This window comes from Miniopterus schreibersii (genome assembly GCF_964146895.1).
Source record: "Miniopterus schreibersii genome assembly, chromosome: X".
Classification (NCBI taxonomy): Eukaryota; Metazoa; Chordata; class Mammalia; order Chiroptera; family Miniopteridae; genus Miniopterus; species Miniopterus schreibersii.
Genome location: NC_138104.1, coordinates 1,821,207 through 1,829,028, shown reverse-complemented (window position 1 = coordinate 1,829,028; position 7,822 = coordinate 1,821,207). Strand labels below are relative to the sequence as shown.

The following is a 7,822-nucleotide window of genomic DNA, read 5'->3' as shown; positions in this document are numbered from 1 at the left end:
CATTTTAATACAGTTAAATTCATTGGTGACAGTCTGCAAGTTCCTGGGACATCTGTTTGATTTTTAATTTTTTTTAGTAAAATTAAATCTTTGTAGTGTAGAGTTCTAAGGGTTTTGACAAATGCAGAGAGTCATTTATCCAACATCACAGTACCATACACAACAGGTTCAACACCACAAAAATTAGCAAATGCTGACCCACTGTAGTCCACTTCCTCCCCCCAATCCCTGAAAGACCTTGGCCTTGTTTTTCATCCCTATTGTTGCCTTTTCTGGAATTCAGTATAAGTGGAATAATCTGATATGCAGCTTTTCTGTCTGGCTCCTTTCAATTAGAAAAATACATTTGAGAAGCATCCCTGCTGTTGCATAGATCAATAGTTTCTTCCCTTTCATTTCTGAGTAGTATTGCATGTTTTGTGTGTACCATGGTTTGGTTATACATGAACTCCTTGAGAGATATCTTTTTTTTTTCCAGATTTGGGCAATTATGAATAAAGCTGCTATAAACATTCATGTACAAGTTTTTGTGTGTGAACATAAGTTGTCGATTCACTTGGGTAAATGCCTTTGAGTGGGATTGTTGAATCGTATGGCAAATTTTTGTTTCACTTTGCAAGAAAGAGCCAAACTTTGCATCCCCACCAACTGTGTGTTAAGAGTTATAGATACTCACAGCCTCACCAGTATATTTAAAATAAATAAATGTGTAGTGACATCTTATTGAAATGATTGTCTATGACTTTCTTCTATATAGTCTGTTTGCATGTTCAAATATACTGATTGATTTTTCAAATGCTAAACCAGCTTTTCACTCTTGTTTTTTATTTATCATCTTTATTATGTATAAGTAGATTAGACTTGTGACTATTTTGTTGAGCATTTTTGAATTTCTGTTCATGAGGGATATTGTTCTGTACAGATATTGGTTTATAATGTCATTGTCTATTTTTGATATTAAAGTAATGCTGGAATCATTATATGGGACAAGAGGTACTTAATACTCTTCTACTTTCTGGAGTGTATTGTGTAGAATTGGAATTTTTTGTTCCTTAAATGTTTGGTAGGATTCACCAGTGAAACAATCTAGGCCTGGAGTTTTCTTTGTTTTGGAAAGTTTTAAACTACAAACTCAATTTCTTTAGTAGATGTAGGGTTATTCTATAATTGTGGATTTTTCCATTTCTCTTTTTAGTTCTATTTTTGCTTCATGCATTTTGAAACTCTGTTGTTAGGGTCACATACATCTGGGGTCATAAAATAAGTCTTAACACATTAAAAATTAGAAATCGCTTATATCATTTATAATTTAAAGTTACTATGAAAGGATATTTACAAGAAGCGCCAAAAAACGTTCCATAAAGAACAGCAGGGGAGTTAACCCTACAGGAATTCAAATGTACTATAAAGCAATTTTAATTAAAAGTGTGGCATTGGCTCAGGAATTAATAGGTAACTTAGTGAAACTGAGGGGCAAACTCAGGGAGAATTTTGAATACTCATGGGAAATATATTATGAAAATGATTTGGTTTAAACCTCAACTCTCTTATTTCTTAAGGCTATAACCATAAAAAAAGTATTTGTTATGTTCTATATCCTTGGATAATTGGGCAGCTTATTGTGTAATATGTTTCAAATGTACAATTATATAATATATCATCTGTATATTGCGTTGTGTGTTTACCACCCAAAGTCAACTCTCCTTTGGCTGTTAACTGCCTAGGTAAGCTCATCCAACTGTGTATGTGCTCACTGGCCAGTTTCAAAAACACCACATTCACATCCTAGTGCAAATATCAGAGTGATTTAAAAATCTCTAATTTCAGAGGTATAGCCCCAAATCAACAGACTATGTGCCAAGTCAGGATCTACTCAGCAGCCCTTTTGGAAAACACTTGGAGAGTGATTGAAGAGTCCAAGGGGGTGGAGGTGACCAGGCATCAGTGTCCCAAGTGAAACTTTAAGTGAAAGGGGCTGTTGCCATCTGAGAAATTCCAGGGTGAAGGATGGGACAGAAAGGGGTCTTCTGCAAGGAACAGGAATGCTTTTTGTCAGGGGAAGGGCAGGTGATTCTAGGCTGTTCCATCAAAAGTAGGGCACAGCCTTCAGAAGAAGAGCTGGTGAAGAGCTGGTAAGCCAGTCAGGTTCCAGAGCAGGACTTAGGATGAGAGGGCACATGGGGAAGCCCAGGGGGAAGGTGCTGTAATTCAGGGAAGTGCTAGGACCAGAAAGAAACACAGAGGTAGATCTCAAGGAACCCTGGAACTTGGGCAGGAGGACCCCTAGGTTAATAAAGCCCACAGATAGTACCCAGATGATGTTTGATTCACACTGCCACCTTCCTTCTTTAGGCCTGCTTGTAGTATCTTTGTACAGAGACTTTAAAAAAAATTTTTTTTATAGAGGCCTGAGAGATATTATCAAGAACTGAGAAAAATAAAGAGATGGAATGTCTGCCTAGGGCTAGGAGGTGTGGGAGCAACATGGACTGTGGATGAAGTTAGACTGGAGATCTAGTCTCAGCCTTGTCACTTAGCAGCCATGTGATCATAGGGAAATCATCAAGCGCTATGAGCCTCAGGTTCTTCATTTGCAAAGTGAATTTGATAAGCTCTGTCTTATAGAACTGCTGGAATATGTATGCATGTGGAAAGCCTCTGGCACAGTGCCTGGCATACACTGGACCTTTAATGAATGGTGAGGAATCCAGCCCCTGGTTAAAAGTCCTCATGCGTGATTTCCCAGGCCTGAGCACACAGTTACAAAGGCTTTCTCTGGCGGGCCTCCCAGAGAAAGGCCGCCCTCCTCACCTCCGACGGCAGGGCCCAGGGGCTGCGGTCCAGGCTTCAGGCTGCTGGCCGCCGTTCCCACCCCTGCAGTCCTAGCGCCTGTACTTTCATCCTCAAACGTCTCTCCGTGAGGCCTTGGACAGGGGTCCTCGTCAGGGCCTCCGCCGGGGCCTCCTGGCAGGAGGAGGGGACCTGGGGGACACCTTTCCCCCCTGCTTGTTCACTGCTAGCCCTTCCCTCTTTTCTTGCTCTGATTCCAGGATCCACGAAGCTGCCAGAGCCTTTTGTTCCGGCTCCCTCAACAGTGAGGTGACCCCAAGCTGTGCTGACCCACCTGGCCCTCACGGGTGTGCTGTTCCATGCAGGAAAAGAAAATGAGGAATGGGCACTTTCTGTTTTACGCTCCTGCTTATACCCTCACAGGAAGCGATTAAAGGTTTAACTGACTGTATTTGGCTTGTCGCTCTAATCGGCTACTCTGACACCTGGCCGTTTGGCTCTCACTGGAGCTCAGTAGAGCTCCTGACAAATGGCCATTGTTTCTAGTATTATTTTGAACCCAGAACCTATCCCCATGTCCTCTTAGGGAAAATGTACTGAGTTTTATTTATGAAGTGGTGTTTTTAACCGATTTGGTGTCCAGTGTCTAAGAGCACTCATTGCTTATTCTCTGAGGGGCCTGGGATATCAGAACAAATCCCCAGGGGACATTATGATTATCTTGAATGCACTTTGGCTAACTCTAAACAAGGAAAAGGTTTTTGATGGCAGCTGGATTCAACTCAAAGCTCTTAGAATTCAAGTCAAAGACCAACTCCTTCCTTCCCTCCAGCTGTTCTTCCATCCAAAACACCACTTTCTATACCATACCAGACTCAGGTGATTTCTTTCTGGTTTATCCATGATCTAAAAGTTTTCCATTCTAGACTTTTCTATCAACTGTAAGACACACCATCTGAGAGTCTGGCATCTGCCACTACCCAGCTTTATTATAATCAACTCCCACGGAAGGAACCTTAGTTTCTGAAAGTTCCAAACTGCCTTGGCTCAGGGCATTTTTACTTGACTGCAGGTACCTGGAGTCCCATCACCTCTCCCCTTCTGTTTACCTTGTTTGTTGGCTCTTAGTGGGCATCTCACCATCTTCCTGACGGGATTGCTGCTCCTGGCCTCTGCCATTCTATGGCTAGCAGTGTGTCCTGCTGATTCTAATGTCCCCACTGCTAACCCAGAGCCTTCTAAAGAGTAAGCACTCAATTCATGTTTGGGGAATAAATGAGCCAGTGAGAGATTTCATTTAAGATTTAATTTCTCCTCTATTCTTGAATAAGCCAAGCAAATCCAGGTATATATAATTTAATTTTACAGAGTGACAGACTAAAAGGAATAAATGAATCAAAAATTAGCCATCCTTTAAGTTTTTCCCCGCTGTCCCTTAAAACCCTATATTTTACTGCTGGACTCTTTCACATTTCCAAGGAAATTTGTATTCTAATGCCATGTTATCTTGTTCACATCACAAAAAAGATGGACAGTTTTTTAGTTTCTTTTGCTAAATTGCAAAACTCTTATTTTTAAACCTGATAAACAGCTATAAATGTTTGACCACTGTCATTAATAAACTTAGATTCTGAAGCTAGTTAAACTTTTTATTACAAGGAACATCATTTGAAACAACAAAAAATAGAAATCTCCAAATCACTTCTATTGAACAGGGACACAAAGGTGTTATATACTGTGTTCCCTCCAGGTCCACCCTGGTCCTCCAATACTTAGAACTTAGGCCACTGTCTTCAGAGGAAGAGTCAGGACTATGCTTCAGACTTCACTCAGGACAGGAGGGGCTGCTGGACTTGACGCTGGCACTTTCATTGGCCGTGGCAATAGCACCATCCAAGGCAACTTCAGCCTGGGCTCGCTCGCTCTCATCTCTCAAAGCTGCCTCATACCAGTTTGGGGGGGAAGTGGGGTCAGTCCCAGTGACCCTGGTGAAAAACTTCAGGACTTTCATCTTGGAGGTTTCAGCATGGGCTCTTGGACCCCACAGGAACTCGTAGCGTGGAGGGTCACCGTTGGGCACCTGCCGGTGCTGCAGGTAGTTTTCCTGCACTAGATCTTCGGTGATGAGCTTCCTGGGCTCCCCGTAGATGAAATCTTTCTTCCCAGCATAAACTCCCATCGTATTCAACACTTCCCAGATTCTCTCCTCTGGGGCACGGTTTCCCTCCATGAAGATTATGCCCAAGATGAATATCAGGAGGCCGGTCTTGGGCATGCCCTGGTCATCACTCAGCATCCCATCGGAGGTGAGGTCTAGTAATTTGACGAGCACATAGGAATCGCTGGTGGCGTCCACTTCCTTCACTTCAATGCCAAAGCCAATCTCCGTGCACTCACAGGCTTTCTTGAAGATCACAGGGAAGTGATCCTTGTGTTCTCTGATGACACTCTTCAGCATTTCTGCCTTTGTGACGGGCTCCTTTGCTACATACCTGATACTCAGATAGTGCACCAATTTGGACACCTTATTTTGTAGCATTTCAGGATTTGGTGGAGCCTGTGAGGTGCTTGGACCCTCTTCTTGGGTGCCAGAGCCCTCATTTGACTTGCTTGATGGAGGGGCTGCGATGGCAGCACTGGAGGAGCAGGCCCTCTGGGAAGTCTGGCTAAGCCTCGGTATCCCAGTGGCAGGCACCTCCTCGCGAGTGCCTGGGATCAAAGGAGAGAGGGAGGACGCAGTGGTGGCGGTGGCGCCTTCCTCAGCCATGGGAGCCTGCAAACCTGCCAAGCCCTGTGCCTCACTTGGGGCCTGAAGGTCTTCCTCAAGCTTGCGGCCCTCCCCCTTCGAAAGGTGAGGCATGACTTACGTTGGAGGCAGCTGTCGGGAGGGTGGAAAATTGGGACCCACAGAGCTGGGGGAGAGGGGAAGTGTCAGTGCACTTAGCTGAGACACTCACCCATGATTGCTCTCACAAAGACAACTTGCAGGTCTCCTCTGTAGGGGTGCTCTTGTCGCAGGGCTCCTGTTCTCCTTGTTGGCCTATCTCCTAATATCTGGAAGAGGAAGTGAGACGGCTCCTCAGGGTGTAGGCAGCCGACACAGCCAGAGGCTTTCAGGGCTGAGGGTGTGCTTGACGGAGTCATGCACTCTGGGGCTCCTTCTGTTCCAGGGTGGGTGGGAACCAGGTTGCATTCAGGGCATGCACCTCACCTGGACTTCTGGTACTGCCGGGGTCTCTCTGACAGGCTGACCTGAGGACACATGCCTCAGACCAAGGCCCTCACCTCCCAGTTCCTAGAGGAATTGAGGGGATACCTCAGGATACAGTTTATAGGCACAGTCCTGGGCCCCCTAGTGTTGACAGGAGGGGTGGGACTAGACAGTGAAGTCCCCACTTTTCTGGAGTAGATACTTCCCTTAGTGCTCACTCTGAGTCCCAATCTTTACCCTGCCAGGGTCTGGGCCACACCAGGCTGCTTAGCTCCTCTGATTTCCTAAGGACGAAGTGAGGGGCCACCGCATCTAGCCACAGTTGCCTAGGGCTTCCTGGGGCGACGTGGGTTTCAGTGGGGCCTCCTTTGTCTATGGTAGGAGGGTCCATTATGTTATTAATCCGTACTGCTGAAAGGTCCTGTTCTGTCCCCCACCTCAGCAGACCTAACATGTATCCACAGATTATAGCTTCCACTCTCTGAAAGGAATCACCTCCCCCACCCCTATGGTGGAAGTGACAGCCTGACCATCTCTGCTTAGTGTCTTCCAGATATGACATCAGGGCCTGGGACCATCTGTTCTAAGGTGGGGTTGCCCTCAGTCCACCTTCAGGGTATTTAGCTTTACATCTGGCAAGACCTCAGACCACACTTCCCCCCTTACCTGCCCTCTGTCCTCAGATGACCATGGGACCGCTGAGACAAAAGTGAAAAGACACCACATCCAGCAACTGCTGCCGGAGGTCTCCCAGGGCTGGCAGCAGGAGCAGAGCAGGCTTCTGCGGGATGCCTTCTGAGGCGGGGAGGCGCCTACCTCAGCCCTCTTCCATGTAGTCACAACTACTGACTGGGCTTAGGGCACCTACGTTCTGCTGACCCTGAGAATCCCTCCCTCACGCCGTGGCCCCAGTCTCAGTGGAAACAATGTCAAGGACGTGTGGAGGTCTTCCCAAGGACGTGTGGAGGTCTTCCCAAGGACGTGTGGAGGTCTTCCCAAGGACGTGTGGAGGTCTTCCCAAGGAAGTGTGGAGGTCTTCCCAAGGACGTGTGGAGGTCTTCCCAAGGAAGTGTGGAGGCCTGGGAGAGGCGCCTCTGCATCACAGCTTTGCCTGAGGCTGACAATAGGGTGAGTGAATGTCTGATGTCAGATGTTGGTAGGTGAGGCCCTCTCTGTCTACACAGAAAAGTTTCCTTAGTCTTTCCTCAGGTTCCTCACCTTTACGCTTTGGCAGTGCCTGGGACTCCTTCCTCTGCTGATCTGACGTCACAACCCTGCAACTAAGCTTCACCTTCCTCAGATTCCTAATGTGGAAGTAAGGAAACATCACATCAGGGAAGCTTTTCTGGGGCTTCCCAGGGGTGACAGAAAGGGCGGGGCTGGGGCCTCCTCTATCTGCAGTGGGAGGTCCCCTCAGCCCTTCCTCAATTTTCTCACTTGGATGTTTGGCAGATCCTGGAACTTTTCTTCCTGCGGATCTGAGGCTAGCCCCTTCGGACAGGGATTCATCTCCCGAAGATTCCCTAATCCAGAAAAGGGAGGGGGCATGCTTATGCTCCAAGCACTGCCCGGGGTCTCTGGGGCAGACAGCAGGAGTTAGGTTCAATTTCTGTGGGGACCTCTCTGGTTCTGAGGTGGGGGGATATCTCAGTTTTTCTCAAGGTATTCATATTTACTCCTGACAGGGCCTGGGACCCCTTCTCTCTGTTGGCCTGAGGATGTGTCCTGCAAATTAAGGCCACCACCTCTCCGAGACCTTGATATGTAACCGGGGGCAGGGGCGCTTTTTCTGTCAACCGTGCTTGGGACCCCCCAGGGCTG

The 7,822-nt window shown here is 46.8% G+C and overlaps 1 pseudogene across 1 annotated transcript; it reads right to left on the bottom strand.

Annotated features, from left to right (window-relative positions):
* Positions 1-4,615: 4,615 nt before the first annotated feature.
* On the bottom strand, positions 4,616-5,650 carry LOC308551688 (putative MAGE domain-containing protein MAGEA13P pseudogene; annotated as a pseudogene). Its single transcript has one exon. The product of its transcript is annotated as a putative MAGE domain-containing protein MAGEA13P pseudogene (transcript).
* Between the last annotated feature and the right edge of the window lie 2,172 nt (positions 5,651-7,822).